Below are 19,398 nucleotides of genomic sequence, written 5' to 3' on the forward strand. Positions count from 1 at the left end.
GTAACAATTCACATTCTCCATAAAGTTGGTGTAAGTTTCACCCACCTGTCCCTTTTTGTTAGGGTCAGTAGCCTGGCCAGGTTAAAACTCAATTTCCCATAGTTCCTTGCTATCACCCTTGTTCATCCTCTCCCCCCATTGGCTCATTCAGATATCCACTCCTCCAATCTCAGAGCTCCTTGGAAGCCAGCACCAGTATTAAAGCTGGCTGGCTAGGCTAGGAGAGCACTCCCCTTTGCCTTGAGGAATCCATTTTACAAACAGCTCATTACTTGCTTCCTCTGTACGATGCAATACCTTTAACAAGAACAGCCTTCACATTACTTAATTACAGTGTAACTTTAACTTTATTTTAGATAAATACAGGTGCATACATTTACTCTTTTGTTAAAATCTTGTACTTTGTCTACACTCTTCTTTTTTGTTTATACACTTGCTTGTTTAAGTTTAGTTGCTGTTCAAGGTCTGTTTAGGGTTTGTTTTTTTTAGGGTTTGTTTTAGTGTGTTCAGTCTCCATTTTGTTCCTGATCCTCCTGATATTTTCCAAACGGCTGTTCACCCTTCAACCCGGTACTACTCGACAGACTCATCATTTTCTACAATCATTATTTTTTCATCAACCTTCATCCACCATCATCAGTGCAGGACTCTATTTGGGACTTCATTATTTGTTGACGAGATTATTCCTTTTCTGTTTGCTGGTTTTTTTCTACTTTTGTTCCTTTAATTTTGGTTTTGTTTTGTTTCTTTGGATTACATGTGCATTGCTTCACTGGACTTGTTAGGCCTAAATTTAATTTATCACCCATTGCCATCAAGACTGTCTTTGTAATTGTTTTCCCTGTATAATTATTCATTCACCTTTGTCTTTTTTGCCAGTCGGTGTGCTGGTTTTGTATTGGTGTGGTGTTTGTGTGTGTGTGTGTGGGGGTTTATTGGAGGCTGACCAGACACCACATTCATTTTGCTTTAGTGTTATTTTGTTTGGATGTTTGTTTAGTTCTCTTTACTTTTCTTACTCGCCTGTACCTTTCACTTAACTAACTGTTCTCTGCAATAAGTTGTTGTCCTTATATTTCATTTATTACATTATAGTTCACAACAATAAACTGTTTGTTCGTGAAATTGACCCCTCTGACGCCCCTGCTTTTTCTGTCTGTCACTCTTGCTGACTTAGTTAGTTATAGATAGTGGGCCAGTAGTATCTCGTTAGGGGGGACAGTACCACTGCTTCTCAGTTGGGCAGAGTGATCGTTACATGATGGGTTTGTGGTTTGATAGATATTCACTTGCTGCTGATACACAGCTGAAGTGTGGAATCAGTATTGCTAAGGTGGTTAGCAGTTGCTTCTGGGTATTTAAACAAGTGAAAGGATGGATAAATGAAATAATATTGGCCTTGGTGGAACAGCTCGTTCATCTGGGGATCTGATTCTCTGATTGGGTACAAGAGATACTGGGTTCAAATCCTGGAAAAGTCTGTCATTTTATCCCTTGCTGTTTGCTTTTTGTTCTTCTTTCACATTGTCCCTGCCTCCACCTCCAAAACCAGGATCTCCTGTTTGCTAGCAGCATCTTTGAACAGCTAAGCTACGGCACCCCACGACACTTACAACCTGTAGCAGAGGCTTTCAGCATGTATTTCCCAACTACAGCACAGCACTAAAATTAACTGATATATTTTAGCAAATTAAACAAAATATACATCTCCCACCTTAGATATCAGAATCTGTATTAATTTCACCTGTTCGCATGCTTCCGTTCCGGAAATGAATGTCAAATTCATTTGATTTTCTGAAAAGAAAGAAAATCCTCAGGTCCCACCAAGACTTGAACTCAGATCACTGGAGTCTGAGTCAAGAGTGCTAACCATTCTACCACGAAGCCAATGGGAGGGTCTCATTTTTCTGCTGATGAGCCTTAATCGAGCCTCATTGCACCCAGCCGACAAAATATCGATGTGGTACCGGTAGAAGAGACTTTTCTGAAGTTTTTCACAAAACTTCACACGTTGTTCTTGGAAATCTAACAATTTGCAACGAAACTCCAGGACTCTTCAAGTTTTTCACATTAATGGACTCTTTTTACAACTGGACTTGCAAAACTTTGAAACATCCCTACTCTTAAAACCTTTCTTCAAGCTCCACAAGGGTAAATATATAATTGCCTGTAGCTATTAGATTTAGAATCTCTATGATGTGTTGTCTTTGCTTATCCATGTGTGCGATATAATAAAACGAGTTAAGAATCATTATTTCTTAAATTGTCTGTGGTATTTTTGTTTGAAACAATGTGCACTTTTACAGAGAGTAAACATTCATGATTTAATCAATTAAAATTAAGCCAGAACCACGCATTACTATTGGAGTCATGTATTGTTGTAGTTTATAGCATAATTGGTGAATTATAGTGACTAAGTTATAAGTTATAGTAGTTTGTGAGGAATCCACATTGTGATATGACCTTGGATGTAAAAAACATAAATATACACGACAACCCCCCCCCCCCACAGAGTGAGGATAACAGAGGGGTTCAGATCATCAAGGTTTAGACGAGGCTGTTCATCCCCAGCAGTGATAATACATGTGAAACAATGAACAGGGGCAGGGGCAGATAGAGCCTGAAAAGAGCAGCACTGCTGTGCTTGTGCTGACAGACGCAAGTTATCTTGACATTGGAGAGGGGAAGTACTTGCAGGGACAGTTTAAACAAAGGCCATCACGACACTGAAACTCCCTCATTATGCAAAGGCCTTGATACTAAAATACACGTTCAGTTTATATTTCTGCACTTTTGTTTCGGTGCTCATGAAGCTGCTGGGTTGGCATCACGGTTGGTTTTTAATCCAGAGAGCTGGGATAGCATGAGCAGTGGTAATGTGAGCTACCTGTGAGCTCCTCCACTCTGCCACTGGAACCATGTCTCACTGCCCAGCCAGTCTGAGACATCTTTTTGGAGGCTGCCTGCAATGATGCACGAGGCAGGGGCAGCTTCAGGCTGGATTCAAGTAACTGTTTGTCCAGGGGGTCCCCCTGTGTCCCAGCAGGGAGTCTCTCTCAGAGGCGTGCGGCTCTACAGTGTCTGAGCCTTTGAGGAGGTGTGGGAAGAGCCCCCAGAGCAGAGACACACACAGCAGCACACTTATAGGTTTGCGTTCAACAGGAGAATAGTTGGCGTGAAACCCTGCTTCAATGTTCCCCTCAGATTTTCACACACATTGGTTTTCATTATAGCACAGCATTCTAACAGATCTGTGTTTAATTCTTTTCTAAGGAGCAGAGCAGACACCCTCATTTAATGATGATTGACTGGCATGTTTGGTATGAAGCTGCTCAGCTCACTCTCCTCTTTCCAGAATCCCCTCTTGGCAGTTTAACAGGGGGTGCAGGGCTGCATTCCAGTACTCAGTTTAACAGGGGGTGCAGGGCTGCATTCCAGTACTCAGTTTAACAGGGGGTGCAGGGCTGCATTCCAGTACTCAGTTTAACAGGGGGTGCAGGGCTGCATTCCAGTACTCAGTTTAACAGGGGGTGCAGGGCTGCATTCCAGTACTCAGTTTAACAGGGGGTGCAGGGCTGCATTCCAGTTTAACAGGGGGTGCAGGACTGCATTCCAGTACAGGGGGTGCAGGGCTGCATTCCAGTACTCAGTTTAACAGGGGGTGCAGGGCTGCATTCCAGTACTCAGTTTAACAGGGGGTGCAGGGCTGCATTCCAGTACTCAGTTTAACAGGGGGTGCAGGGCTGCATTCCAGTACTCAGTTTAACAGGGGGTGCAGGGCTGCATTCCAGTACTCAGTTTAACAGGGGGTGCAGGGCTGCATTCCAGTACTCAGTTTAACAGGGGGTGCAGGGCTGCATTCCAGTACTCAGTTTAACAGGGGGTGCAGGGCTGCATTCCAGTACTCAGTTTAACAGGGGGTGCAGGGCTGCATTCCAGTACTCAGTTTAACAGGGGGTGCAGGGCTGCATTCCAGTACTCAGTTTAACAGGGGGTGCAGGGCTGCATTCCAGTACTCAGTTTAACAGGGGGTGCAGGGCTGCATTCCAGTACTCAGTTTAACAGGGGGTGCAGGGCTGCATTCCAGTACTCAGTTTAACAGGGGGTGCAGGGCTGCATTCCAGTACTCAGTTTAACAGGGGGTGCAGGGCTGCATTCCAGTACTCAGTTTAACAGGGGGTGCAGGGCTGCATTCCAGTACTCAGTTTAACAGGGGGTGCAGGGCTGCATTCCAGTACTCAGTTTAACAGGGGGTGCAGGGCTGCATTCCAGTACTCAGTTTAACAGGGGGTGCAGGGCTGCATTCCAGTACTCAGTTTAACAGGGGGTGCAGGGCTGCATTCCAGTACTCAGTTTAACAGGGGGTGCAGGGCTGCATTCCAGTACTCAGTTTAACAGGGGGTGCAGGGCTGCATTCCAGTACTCAGTTTAACAGGGGGTGCAGGGCTGCATTCCAGTACTCAGTTTAACAGGGGGTGCAGGGCTGCATTCCAGTACTCAGTTTAACAGGGGGTGCAGGGCTGCATTCCAGTACTCAGTTTAACAGGGGGTGCAGGGCTGCATTCCAGTACTCAGTTTAACAGGGGGTGCAGGGCTGCATTCCAGTACTCAGTTTAACAGGGGGTGCAGGGCTGCATTCCAGTACTCAGTTTAACAGGGGGTGCAGGGCTGCATTCCAGTACTCAGTTTAACAGGGGGTGCAGGGCTGCATTTCCAGTACTCAGTTTAACAGGGGGTGCAGGGCTGCATTCCAGTACTCAGTTTAACAGGGGGTGCAGGGCTGCATTCCAGTACTCAGTTTAACAGGGGGTGCAGGGCTGCATTCCAGTACTCAGTTTAACAGGGGGTGCAGGGCTGCATTCCAGTACTCAGTTTAACAGGGGGTGCAGGGCTGCATTCCAGTACTCAGTTTAACAGGGGGTGCAGGGCTGCATTCCAGTACTCAGTTTAACAGGGGGTGCAGGGCTGCATTCCAGTACTCAGTTTAACAGGGGGTGCAGGGCTGCATTCCAGTACTCAGTTTAACAGGGGGTGCAGGGCTGCATTCCAGTACTCAGTTTAACAGGGGGTGCAGGGCTGCATTCCAGTACTCAGTTTAACAGGGGGTGCAGGGCTGCATTCCAGTACTCAGTTTAACAGGGGGTGCAGGGCTGCATTCCAGTACTCAGTTTAACAGGGGGTGCAGGGCTGCATTCCAGTACTCAGTTTAACAGGGGGTGCAGGGCTGCATTCCAGTACTCAGTTTAACAGGGGGTGCAGGGCTGCATTCCAGTACTCAGTTTAACAGGGGGTGCAGGGCTGCATTCCAGTACTCAGTTTAACAGGGGGTGCAGGGCTGCATTCCAGTACTCAGTTTAACAGGGGGTGCAGGGCTGCATTCCAGTACTCAGTTTAACAGGGGGTGCAGGGCTGCATTCCAGTACTCAGTTTAACAGGGGGTGCAGGGCTGCATTCCAGTACTCAGTTTAACAGGGGGTGCAGGGCTGCATTCCAGTACTCAGTTTAACAGGGGGTGCAGGGCTGCATTCCAGTACTCAGTTTAACAGGGGGTGCAGGGCTGCATTCCAGTACTCAGTTTAACAGGGGGTGCAGGGCTGCATTCCAGTACTCAGTTTAACAGGGGGTGCAGGGCTGCATTCCAGTACTCAGTTTAACAGGGGGTGCAGGGCTGCATTCCAGTACTCAGTTTAACAGGGGGTGCAGGGCTGCATTCCAGTACTCAGTTTAACAGGGGGTGCAGGGCTGCATTCCAGTACTCAGTTTAACAGGGGGTGCAGGGCTGCATTCCAGTACTCAGTTTAACAGGGGGTGCAGGGCTGCATTCCAGTACTCAGTTTAACAGGGGGTGCAGGGCTGCATTCCAGTACTCAGTTTAACAGGGGGTGCAGGGCTGCATTCCAGTACTCAGTTTAACAGGGGGTGCAGGGCTGCATTCCAGTATTCAGTTTAACAGGGGGTGCAGGGCTGCATTTCCAGTACTCAGTTTAACAGGGGGTGCAGGGCTGCATTCCAGTACTCAGTTTAACAGGGGGTGCAGGGCTGCATTCCAGTACTCAGTTTAACAGGGGGTGCAGGGCTGCATTCCAGTACTCAGTTTAACAGGGGGTGCAGGGCTGCATTCCAGTACTCAGTTTAACAGGGGGTGCAGGGCTGCATTCCAGTACTCAGTTTAACAGGGGGTGCAGGGCTGCATTCCAGTAACAGGGGGTGCAGGGCTCAGTTTAACAGGGGGTGCAGGGCTGCATTCCAGTACTCAGTTTAACAGGGGGTGCAGGGCTGCATTCCAGTACTCAGTTTAACAGGGGGTGCAGGGCTGCATTCCAGTACTCAGTTTAACAGGGGGTGCAGGGCTGCATTCCAGTACTCAGTTTAACAGGGGGTGCAGGGCTGCATTCCAGTACTCAGTTTAACAGGGGGTGCAGGGCTGCATTCCAGTACTCAGTTTAACAGGGGGTGCAGGGCTGCATTCCAGTACTCAGTTTAACAGGGGGTGCAGGGCTGCATTCCAGTACTCAGTTTAACAGGGGGTGCAGGGCTGCATTCCAGTACTCAGTTTAACAGGGGGTGCAGGGCTGCATTCCAGTACTCAGTTTAACAGGGGGTGCAGGGCTGCATTCCAGTACTCAGTTTAACAGGGGGTGCAGGGCTGCATTCCAGTACTCAGTTTAACAGGGGGTGCAGGGCTGCATTCCAGTACTCAGTTTAACAGGGGGTGCAGGGCTGCATTCCAGTACTCAGTTTAACAGGGGGTGCAGGGCTGCATTCCAGTACTCAGTTTAACAGGGGGTGCAGGGCTGCATTCCAGTACTCAGGCAATTTAAACCCTGCCTGCCTTCACTTCCTCTCACTAACCACACACACTTATTCCATTCTCAGAAAAGAACGCAGAGCTGACTGACCTCAGAAAAGGAGAAGTGTGCTCTGTTACACACTCTTTACATTGACTTCTGATCAGCCAATTAAAATTACTGCAGCATTGGAATATATTTTAAACAAAAGAAAATGAAAAGAGGGTTACACCTGAGCACTAGGATTGAACTCTAGTCATTACCATTGCAGGCATGGAGATTACACACACAGAGAGAGACAGACAGACAGAGGGAGAGCAATGAACTGGGTGAGGAGGTGATTTACAAAGTTAAAGAAACAGGAAGATTCTTGAAGGATTTTTTTGAATTACGTTTCACAAAAAAAAAAAAAAAAAAAGATTTTGTTTCGATCAGCCATCAACTTATTTTACATTTCCCCATTAGCGGTGCAGTAGACGATTGAAGGGATCATTTAAAAATCAAAATGGGTTAAACATAATAATTGAATAACCTGAAGAATTAAAAACTAAACACAAGGTGTTTGTGCATTCACTTGATTATGCAGCAGTTTGAACTAATAATTAAAGAAAGCTTTATACTATGGTAAAAATACCCAATCATTTCAGTATTGTATCACAAAAATATCAGTCATTCTGTTTGAAATCTCTAGCTCCGCCCCTTTTTCTGACCTCATTCAAGGAGGAATGTACACTATCAATCAAAGCAGTCTCAGCTGTACAGTTGAACCTTGTAACTTGTCACTGAAGTAGAATATTGGTGGTTATTAATAAAGCCTCAGAGATGTCTCGTCATGTTTTAATAATAATCTCTTTCTGCAATGCACACATTCTGTAGCTACTTATTTGCTGTTACAGTATTTATGATCACATTTGTTAAACAGAAATGAATCCAGTTTTATATAGAGGATATCCCATGTCAAAATTATAAATACATAAATACATACAGGGATAAATAAATAAATGTTGAAATAAACGACTAAGTACATGAATAAATAAATACATATATAAATAAATAGAGAAATGTTGCAATAAATAAATAGATGGATATTTTTTTTTTTTGTATTTATTTTTGTTTAATTTTGTAATGGAATATCGTCCACAGTTTTTTACTAGTCTCGTTTGAAAATGAATCTCAAAAGCATCATTGCAGCGGTATTTCATTCACAATACAGTAGTTGTAATTCATGCCAGCTCTTTTTCTGTGTTGCCCAACTTGGACAGGGCATGCGCGCAGAACACTGTCATCTGACGCACCCAGCGGTTTTGGAATTGAGCATGCGCATTAGAAAGCAGAGACAGTGGAAACTGGCGCCATTTCGGATCGGCGCAGCGTCAGCATTGCCTAGAACACAGCGCGCAAAGAGCCAACATGGAGAACCCTGCCATCCAGCTTCATAACCGCGTCGAGCCGCCCTCGCTTCCACAGGGAGGCCAGCCAAGAATACGCGCCGATTCATCCAGGCTCGCCTTCTGCTGGGACTTGTGCACCTGGAGAGAGGCGGCTGCAGGCGCTGCTGATTGTACAACACGCTGGCTCCTGCAGCGCGTCAGTCTCTGCAGACAAGTGTCGCTTTTCAATGAGATTATTTACTGAGAAACAAACGCGTTTCAATTCCAGCAGAGCTGCGCGGGGTCCTGAAAGACGGGCGCTGCTGCTTGCAAAGTCTGTTTGTGATGCATATATTTGAATGGGAAGGCTGCGATAAAAACAAATATATCTACTAAATACAAACCGAAGCGGTGTTTGTGGGTGAAAAGAGGATTCCGTTAGACCAGTCTCCCAGTAAAACCAGTGCAGATGGAGGTCAGGGTCTCCGTGCCGTTCTTTCAAGAGGCTGAGACCCCGTCCTGCGGGAAATTCACTGAGTTCTGAGTAGAAATGACTGGATTGAAGAGAGAGAATGAAAGTCTAAAGCTGAGATTGGAAATATCAGAGAGCGAGCTGAGAGCCGTGCGAGGGTATTTAAACAGACATTAAACAGGCTTTCATATTTCAGGGTAAGATTGATTTTATTGTGCGGCATTGCTCGGTCAATCCAACACCTCAGACCAGCTTCTACTGGAAAGATCTTGGTTGGAATTTCTCTTAAGACACGTTTTAAAGTGTTTGTTGATTATAAGCGCGGTTAATAGCACAGCTCTGTCCTAATATTGGTTATAAGGAGTCTAAGTGAGGCATTGTGTTATTTTATAGACTATAAGAAGGTAGTGCATCTAGCCTAGTCTAATTCATATTTAAATTGCTATTCTAGAAACTAAGAAAACACTACATTGGAAGGTTTTAACCAGTCTGTAATTAGAGGGGCTGAAATGGTATCCTCATGGTAAAGCGATGACTTGTATAGATTCCCACTGAGACAGTCGCAGCCCATATTGCAGAGGGTTAGAATAATGATTTGGGTCCTAATATGAACACACAGCAGCACGTCCTGTTTATTATTTTTTCAGGGTTATTATTTAACAGCAGAGATGAGTTTGCACAGGATGCATGCAATAGGGATAGCAACACCATTATAAAATATGTTTTCGTATTTGTTCTTATTAGGACTGAAGTCATTGTATTTTGCATCTTGCTCTTAATTGTGCTGTAATTCTTGATATGTGTTTTTTGTATACAACTGTAAGTTGCCCTTGGGTAAGGGCATCTGCTAATAAATAATTAAATAAATAGTTAAATAAATAGATAGTATATAAATCTAGGCTCCTGGATAAGGTTTCCTGCAGGGACCGGAAGCGTGTTTCACTTGTGTGTGCTGTTCCTGCATGCTGCCACACTGCTAAATAACAGCTGGAAAAAAACATTGACAAAAAGTGGAACAAAGTGCCGGGGGTGCGGCAGAACATTACCTGGGTGCAAGGGTGCTGGAACTAGGGGTGCCGGGGGTGCAGGGTGCTGGAAGGACATTACCTGGGTGCAAGGGTGCTGGAACTAGGGGTGCTGGGGGTGCGGCAGAACATTACCTGGGTGCAAGGGTGCTGGAACTAGGGGTGCTGGGGGTGCGGCAGAACATTACCTGGGTGCAAGGGTGCTGGAACTAGGGGTGCTGGGGGTGCGGCAGGACATTACCTGGGTGCAAGGGCACTGGAACTAGGGGTGCTGGGGGTGCGGTAGGACATTACCTGGGTGCAAGGGCACTGGAACTAGGGGTGCTGGGGGTGCGGTAGGACATTACCTGGGTGCAAGGGCACTGGAACTAGGGGTGCTGGGGGTGCGGTAGGACATTACCTGGGTGCAAGGGCACTGGAACTAGGGGTGCTGGGGGTGCGGTAGGACATTACCTGGGTGCAAGGGCACTGGAACTAGGGGTGCTGGGGGTGCGGTAGGACATTACCTGGGTGCAAGGGCACTGGAACTAGGGGTGCTGGGGGTGCGGCAGAACATTACCTGGGTGCAAGGGTGCTGGAACTAGGGGTGCTGGGGGTGCGGCAGAACATTACCTGGGTGCAAGGGCACTGGAACTAGGGGTGCTGGGGGTGCGGTAGGACATTACCTGGGTGCAAGGGCACTGGAACTAGGGGTGCTGGGGGTGCGGCCTTTCATTTTTCAGGGTAAGATTGATTGTATTGAGTGGTATTGCCCGGTCAATCCAACACCTTAAACTGCCTTCTGTTAGAAAGATATTGGTTAGAATTTCTCTTAAGACACATTTAAAGTGTTTGATTATTGTAAGCGCTGTTAATAACACAGATCTGTCCTAATATTGGTTATAGTCTAATCAAGACATTGTATTACTTTATAGAGCAGATTTTATAATGTTGTGAATCTAGCCTAGTCTAATTCATATTTAAACAGGTATTCTGTAAACTAAGAAAGTACTATATTGGTAAATCTTAACCAGTCTAATTTAAGAGACTAAATGGTATCCATTTAAGTCTTGTATAGAGTCCCACTGAGACACTCACAGCCCATATTGCAGAGGGTTACAGTAATGATTGGGGTCCTAATATGAACACACAGCAGCACATGGTGTTTGCCTGCAGATCTGTTTTGAGATGCATGGTTTCATTGTATTCAGCTCCAGTGCTGGGTTTGTCTTTGGTTCAGTCTCTGCTTCTTCTTTTGCTTTAGTCCTGTCTCCTTATTGTTCTGCACACACATTTACAGAGATCTTTCCAGACCCAGCTGGGTGAATAAAGGGGGCGGCAGCAGCACCCTGCCTGCGCAGAGCTAGTAAGAAAGAGCTGTCATTTTATATAATTTTGTTTCCCCACAGATCCCAGAGAGAGCCACGCTATCCCTGAATCTGAAGCACAGGAGGAGCCAAAGATAGAAGCGGTTTCCACACAAGAGGAGTCCTTTGAGCAGGAGTGCTGTGCAAGTCTAGTGCAGGTTTCAGAGCTGCCGTTTGTTAAAGATGAAGAGATCCCTCAACAGGAATGTGTTCCTATCAAAGAGGAGTTCATAGAGCAGGAATGTGTCTCCATCGCAGAGGAACTTCCTGCTGAATATAATGCCTGTACACTTGAGGAGAACAGCAAGCTATGATCCAGCCTGTGCGATGATTCTCCAGGTAAATGTGAACTGGGATTTAGAGGTAACCCTACAAAACAACCAGCATTGAGCTGCCTATTCATCTTGCAGAGCTGCTACTGAACACCAGCAGTGTGCTTCACATTCATATTTTACCCAAGGGGAGCTGCCCAGCCACTCTGTCAACAAGGACATAACTGTGCTTGCTCCTGAGGCAGCTGCTAGATGAGCAGCCACTGCCCCGCCTCTTTAGAATGCTGTTTGATCAGCGGTGTCGTCACAGGGCTGCAGGGAGCACATGTCCCATCACTGGTGATGCCAAATCCACTCGGGTTGCTTAGCGTCACCAGAAGAAACATTTCAGTGCAGTACCTGCATATAAACCTGATCTTACACTTTTATATCTGAAAGTGATATTAGCTGAGGTGGAAATCAGTGACTGTTATCAGCAGGGGTGAGACGATACACTAAGTTCATGATACGATTCGTATCGCAATACATTTATTTTTTATTTTTTATTAAGCAATTTATGACATTCTACAAATATTTCTAATATATATTTATGTTTTTTTGTAAGTACTTCCTTTAAAGGATTGTTAATTATTAAAATATTTAATCCTGAAGAAAATTAGTGAATACATTTTATAAACAGGCTTCCAATTTCAAAGGATTGGGGTTTATCTTTCACTCCCACGAGCCAAATACAGGATAGCATACTCTAATAACATGGAACACAAGTTTTATCAATCTGTGGACTCCTCAATGAAACTGCCTGAGGAAAATTGGTTGTGGAAAAACAAGCCCCTGCAGCCCTGCATATTTCAACATGCCGTGTGTCTTCAGTACAGGCAGAATAAAAAGGCAAGGGGCAGAGCGTGGGATTGCAAATGCGATTTCTGTTTTTAGAAGCACAGCAAATATTAATTACCAAAAAGCAAATTAAAATATGAGATAGATAGCAGTACTATCAAAATGCAGGTACTAAATAGTCAGGATTTTTCATGACATGCTGTTGCCTCGATTTAAAATATTCCAGTTTAAAACCGTAAAAAAAGCATGTTGTTTTTCATTTTCCACTTGACTGACATGGATGTGCTGTTTTCTGTGCAGATGCAGTTACTCTTTGGTTAATAATAATAATAATAATAATAATAATAATAATAATAATAATAATAATAATAATAATAATGTATATGTGGTGCCATTCATAGTGGACCCCCTTCACAGTGTGCTTTACAGAGGCAGGCTGTGAACTGTGCATTATATGCAGAGTCACTTACAATAGGGCATTGATTTAATGTCTCGTCCGAAGGACGGAGCACAAGGAGGTGAAGTGACCTGCTCAGGGTCACACACAGTGAGTCATTGGCTGTGATTGAGAAAAGTTATGAACAAGATCAGGGAATTTAGCATATCAATACTTTTCTAGTAGCTGACTGATCCCTGACTTTCATCTAGTTGGCTTTTAAAGACATCCTGATGACTCTGCAGCAACACCGTTCTAGTGACCCATTTCAAACACTCTGTGAGAAGAAATGTCTCCTTTAATCCTTCTTTGTTCCAGGTTGAATAGATTCAGCTCCCTTGTCTGTTGATTGTCTGTTAACTCCACTGCAAGGGATGTTGCCCAGTCGGAGGAGCACATCAACCCGAGCCCTTTTTGACTCTGGGTGTAATAATCGATGTGTCAATTAGCAGATGCTTTTATCCAAAGCAGCTACAGACACTATGGAATGATGATCTGTACATCAACAGTTGCTGCTGCAGAGTCACTTCCAATAGGAGCTCGGTTTTACATCTCATCCGAAGGACGGAGCACAAGGAGGTTAAGTGAGAAGATGTGTCTCCTACCCTCTGTCCTAAGCCTGTCTCCACTCAGTTTATAACTGTGTACTCTAGTCCTGGGGCCAGTTGCACAAAAGTGCTATAAAGAGTTATCCTGATAACTTCCAGATTTAATTGTGAAAGTCACAACTATTTACAGTATAATCGTAAATCTCGAAAAACTACTCACTTCTAAATCTTTTGTAGTCATTTTTGTATTACTTTAGTATAAATACATGTTAATTTGGATTCATGTGTTTTTTTTCTGACTTTATGTGAACGAAAAGACACACATTTGCCCATTTTCCCATTGGAAATAGTGATATTTTGAAATATCACTGTCCTGGTCACAAAAGCAAAGTTTGTGGGGAATAATAGCCATTTTCTATACTTTTGAGGCATAAGCAATTAGGAAATAACACTTACTACCCAGGAACAAAAATTGTGTTACATAGTGTAATGTTTACAGATCTCAGCAACACAGGACTGCTCTCATTAAAAATGTAACCACAGCCTGTGTTTACAGATCTCAGCAACACAGGACTGCTCTCATTAAAAATGTAACCACAGCCTGTGTTTACAGATCTCAGCAACACAGGACTGCTCTCATTAAAAATGTAACCACAGCCTGTGTTTACAGATCTCAGCAACACAGGACCGCTCTCATTAAAAATGTAACCACAGCCTGTGTTTACAGATCTCAGCAACACAGGACTGCTCTCATTAAAAATGTAACCACAGCCTGTGTTTACAGATCTCAGCAACACAGGACTGCTCTCATTAAAAATGTAACCACAGCCTGTGTTTACAGATCTCAGCAACACAGGACTGCTCTCATTAAAAATGTAACCACAGCCTGTGTTTACAGATCTCAGCAACACAGGACTGCTCTCATTAAAAATGTAACCACAGCCTGTGTTTACAGATCTCAGCAACACAGGACTGCTCTCATTAAAAATGTAACCACAGCCTGTGTTTACAGATCTCAGCAACACAGGACCGCTCTCATTAAAAATGTAACCACAGCCTGTGTTTACAGATCTCAGCAACACAGGACCGCTCTCATTAAAAATGTAACCACAGCCTGTGTTTACAGATCTCAGCAACACAGGACCGCTCTCATTAAAAATGTAACCACAGCCTGTGTTTACAGATCTCAGCAACACAGGACTGCTCTCATTAAAAATGTAACCACAGCCTGTGTTTACAGATCTCAGCAACACAGGACTGCTCTCATTAAAAATGTAACCACAGCCTGTGTTTACAGATCTCAGCAACACAGGACCGCTCTCATTAAAAATGTAACCACAGCCTGTGTTTACAGATCTCAGCAACACAACCGATAAAAAATGTAACAGAAAGAAAGAAAGAAAGAAAGAAAGAAAGAAAGAAAGAAAGATTTGAAAGAAAGGAATTTAAGTTAAGCAATGACAAAAAAGCACAGTCCTGGACAGAGCACACAATGTGTTTAGAAACGCAACCTGACTAATCATCACTAATCATGCATAACATCAAGGGCTAGTGTATAGCCACAAATGTCATGGTTAAACCTCGCAGCTCTGCATTGCAATGTAATAGGGAGCTCTCTGCCTGCCTGTGTTCTGTGTCCTATGAAGTTGTGCACTGCAGTCGAGGGAATCCTTCATTGCTTCATGAAGCTCTGTTCTCCCTATTCCAGAGGCAGAGGATTCAGACGACAGTGATGCTGAACTGGGCAGTGATGGACTCAAAGGAGAGCGGGAGTTGGGTGAGTCCTTTGAAAAGCACGTCTGGGTAGTGTGTGGGCACAACATTAAAACTTCAAGAGGAGAACATGTAGAATTACAGCTGAAAGACTTAAGGCCAAACCCCAGTGAATCTGAGCACATCTAGCTGCTGTTTCTCTACTGGCACTAACACAAACCCCAGTGAATCTGAGCACATCTAGCTGCTGTTTCTCTACTGGCACTAACACAAACCCCAGTGAATCTGAACACATCTAGCTGCTGTTTCTCTACTGGCACTAACACAAACCCCAGTGAATCTGAACACATCTAGCTGCTGTTTCTCTACTGGCACTAACACAAACCCCAGTGAATCTGAACACATCTAGCTGCTGTTTCTCTACTGGCACTAACACAAACCCCAGTGAATCTGAACACATCTAGCTGCTGTTTCTCTACTGGCACTAACACAAACCCCAGTGAATCTGAACACATCTAGCTGCTGTTTCTCTACTGGCACTAACACAAACCCCAGTGAATCTGAACACATCTAGCTGCTGTTTCTCTACTGGCACTAACACAAACCCCAGTGAATCTGAACACATCTAGCTGCTGTTTCTCTACTGGCACTAACACAAACCCCAGTGAATCTGAACACATCTAGCTGCTGTTTCTCTACTGGCACTAACACAAACCCCAGTGAATCTGAACACATCTAGCTGCTGTTTCTCTACTGGCACTAACACAAACCCCAGTGAATCTGAGCACATCTAGCTGCTGTTTCTCTACTGGCACTAACACAAAGAGCCCATATCCGGTTACTAATATACGCCTAACTGTATGAACCTATTTCTGTTTTACCTGATAGGAGACAATATGATGGAGAAAAGAGCTGACAGTGAGTACAGACAGCCTATAGCTTCTGCTGTGGAGTGTGTGTGTGTGTGTTTGTGTGCCTGTGTGTGTGTGTGTGTGTGTTGTGTGTGTGTGTTTGTGCTGTCTGTCTGTCTGTCTGTCTGTTACACTGCAGTGGAAGAGGAAAACACGAAGCTTGAGAGATATATACTTTGAAAATATTTAATCTGTTTGCATTTAACATGTGATTGTGTTGATGCAGCACCTTTAATGAGACTGTAGCAGAGGGAGATCTGTGCTGACTCTGCTGGCGTGTTCACAGTGCTGCAGGAAGAGGGCAGCAGTCGTCCAACAACCGCCTGTGAGTCATGGCAGTGACACGGGGAGGTGGGAAAGTGGGTGTGTGGACTTTCCCCCTCTCTGAATGGCTGAGAGGCGGGTCTCGGGGAGATTGTTAGCCCTATAAGTTAACACTCTGTTTCCTCAGGTCTGCCCTTTTAAACGCTCCGAGAGTGCGGAAGCGCTGGTCCATGACTGAGAACCAGTGGGAGAGAACGAAACGGAGTTTCAGAGTGAGACAGTGAGGGCAGGAACCCTTGGGCAGACCCCTGATTGTATATCTGAGCAGGTTAGTTAGCCAGCAGCGTAGGACGGTGATCCGGGTCACACGGGCAGCGGCGACCGGGATATCGCTGCAAAGTACAGCAACTTTTCTTTATAGTTTTGTTACTGTTTTATTTTCCCTTTTTCTTCTTGCCTTCTATTTTTGAATTACTGTTTGAAGCACCTGCAAGTGCGCTAGCACCCTGAACTGTCTTACCATCATTTGGTATTCCTGTGGTTCTGTTTACCATAGTTGGTAAGCAGACCAGGGACCAACAGCGCCCTCTGCGGGCTAAAAAGAAACAAGACACCCTTACAAATAAAACTGGGCACCTGTGTGGTGTTTTCAAGTACACCTGTCTGTCTCCTGGACAGTGAATTACCCACCACCCTTCCACAGAGACTTATTGTATTGATTTATCATCTTAAATGTCAGTAAGAAAGAAAGCCCAACTGAGATATAATAACTTGACTAAAATGTTGTCCTGTTCCCTTACCTTTTTATAAATCTTTATTTTATATAGAGCCTTTCACAGTGGACCACCATCACAAAGCACTTTACAAGATAATGAGGAACAATGCAAATACATTAAATATGGTGAAATACAGGGCATAGCACATTAAATACAACAGTAAAAACCAATGCAAGTACATTAACTATAGGCACATTACATTAAATACAAGGCTAGGATGTGAATTCTAAACATTGTGGATGTGTGTGTCATACAGAATCATACGAGGTGGGAGTGAAAAATCTGAAGACAACAGCTAATAACAGATATAAGGCTTGAATAGCATTGAAAGTAAGAGAGAACAGGTGGGTCTAGAGGTTTGATTTGAAGCGAGTGACTGGGAGCTGCACACACTAGAGCTGGGAGAGAGATCCAAAGAGTCAGGGCCGTGAAGCTAAAAGAGCCGCTCTCCCAGTGTGGGGCGCTTTTGCTTGGGTATAACAAGCAGGCCAGAGTCAGAGGAGCTCAGCTTGCGTGCCAGGACACAGCGGCTCAGCGGGCTGGAGAGATACTCTGGGCCTGTGTGATGGAGGGTCTTGTAGGCAAGCAGGAGAATTTTGAAAGTAATCCTGAACTTTCCACATAGCCAGTGCAGCTGGGCGAGACAGGGGGTGATGTGATCATGTTTTATTTATCTGGTAAGGATCCTAGCAGCAGTATTTTGAACCAGCTGCAGTCGGTTTATGGCACGTGATGGAAGAGCACTGCAGAGAGAGTTGCAGTAGTCGAGTCGAGAAGAGATTATTATGATGTATTGCAATCATTCTGAGCAGTGTTGTTTTGTGCATAAGTCTGTGTGCTTCTTTTCATATGTAATGCAGGCTGAAATGTGTTTCTGTTAGTATGTGCCATCGCCATCTAGTGCATAGCAGTGAATTGCAAACAGAAGAAAGTGTGATCCAGTCACTGGCTCTTCTATAAAGACACTTGGACTGATCCAGCCTGCATTATGTACATATATCTAAGACAGGCAACTAGAACTGAAGAGCAGCTCCTGAACTCAGGTGAAAACATCAGAACACACTCTAACAAAATGAAATCTGAAGCTCCTTACTGTTCAGCAATCTTGTTTCATGTACGTTGAACTCCTAATCCAAATGTGGAGAGTTCCTCGACATGGTCAGTGTTTAAATAGAAGGGATGCAAAGTACTGTTTGTTTAATGATCTTCACGTGCTTTCTGTCTTCTGAAGTGGATTCTGAAGTGGTCCTGACACAGTCCATGGTAGTGAAGAAGGATGCCCTGTCCAAATGATACTACAGAAGTAAGTGTCTGTCTCTCTGGAGCGGCTCCCGGTTTAGGTGAACTGCAGGGATTGTAGGCTGCAGGTCAATTGATTGAAGACATTGAGAAACACTTTAGTATTGCAACATATTCTACCAGGGAGTGTTTTCATAGTTCTGGACAGACTGGAGAAAACCCTTTGAAATGTGCCCCTTGGTGTCTTCATTAAGCCTGTAACAGCTATCCAAATCAAGTGATATTCTCAGAGGAACAGAAACCATTACAGTAAATGTGACACAAACGTGAATATAAAGTGAACTCTTAAATCTAATAAACCCATTCTCTGTTTTTCTTTTTCTTTGGGACAGCTTACTGTTGTAAGTATTTTATTTAATGATTGTACATTGACATGTAGAAATGAATTGTATATGTGTTTTAAATTGTATTTAATGGGGTGTGTTTATTTCATTTACAGATTATAGCATCTGTGCTCGTGGTAAGTGTGAGGCTGATATTTTAATAAAGAGGATATGGGTTTAGAATGCAGAGCTACAGTGGGGGTCTGTGCCACCCAGACCAAAAGCCTCAAATGTGTGCAACACAAGGAAGGAGTGTGTGTGCTGCAAGAGTGCTAGAATGTGACTGTGCACTACAATACAAAACACATGTACTGTGCGCTTCACAAGAAATGAATACATGTTAACAATGGGGCCTCCTGCAGCTGATGCTGACAATATGGAACGGGGTATTATTGTATAACAGTATGAATGAGCTGCTCTTAATAAGAAATGCAATCTTTATTTAATAAATGCTCTCATAGTGAGGTGTTCTGTATACTGTGGGAGAGGATATAAAGAAGGAGCACTGTCTCTGGATTTTGCCAATAATAGAAATGTACAAATAGAGATACACTCCTTTGAAATCTATAGCTCTCTAATACACTACTGAGGCCCCATTCTTGTATAAAGCAGCCACTGCAGTGACTTCAAATAGACGGAGCTCAATATATAACTTTTATCTTTGCCAGTAAGGTACAGATGCTACTATGGTAAGTAAATGGATTCTAGTTTATTTCTTTTTTATTAATGAGTCTTTTAGCAGTCGCTTTTCTCCAAAGTGACTTTGAGACTAGGGGGTGTGCTGTGCATCAAAAACTGCTGTTGCAGAGTCACTTTCAATAGGAGCCCAGGTTTACGTTTTGACTTGCTCAGAGTCACACACAGTGAGGGAGTGGCTGAGCCGGGATGTGAACCTCCTGGTATCAAGCCCTTTCCTTTAAGCACTGGGTCACCGTCCCTGAGTAGCTCAGGGGTTTGAGTTCTGGGCTACAGTGTGGAAGGCAGTGGGTTTAAGAAGCTCTGTTTTAAAAATAGACTC

At 44.3% G+C, this 19,398-nt stretch overlaps 1 protein-coding gene and 1 long non-coding RNA gene across 4 annotated transcripts in view; one reads left to right on the forward strand and one right to left on the reverse strand.

The window, feature by feature from the left end:
- The window catches only part of LOC121305398 (immunoglobulin kappa light chain-like), a 322,019-nt gene that overhangs the window by 281,353 nt on the left and 21,268 nt on the right, over positions 1–19,398 (reverse strand). The gene's annotated exons all lie outside the window — the stretch shown is intronic.
- LOC121305451 lies at positions 8,039–19,165 on the forward strand. The gene is made up of 8 exons (XR_005948080.1): positions 8,039–8,827; positions 11,044–11,340; positions 14,803–14,871; positions 15,696–15,725; positions 17,990–18,061; positions 18,390–18,398; positions 18,497–18,517; positions 19,049–19,165. It is a non-coding gene; the product is annotated as an uncharacterized LOC121305451 (long non-coding RNA).

Source organism: Polyodon spathula, chromosome 43 (assembly GCF_017654505.1).
Source record: "Polyodon spathula isolate WHYD16114869_AA chromosome 43, ASM1765450v1, whole genome shotgun sequence".
Taxonomy (NCBI): domain Eukaryota; kingdom Metazoa; phylum Chordata; class Actinopteri; order Acipenseriformes; family Polyodontidae; genus Polyodon; species Polyodon spathula.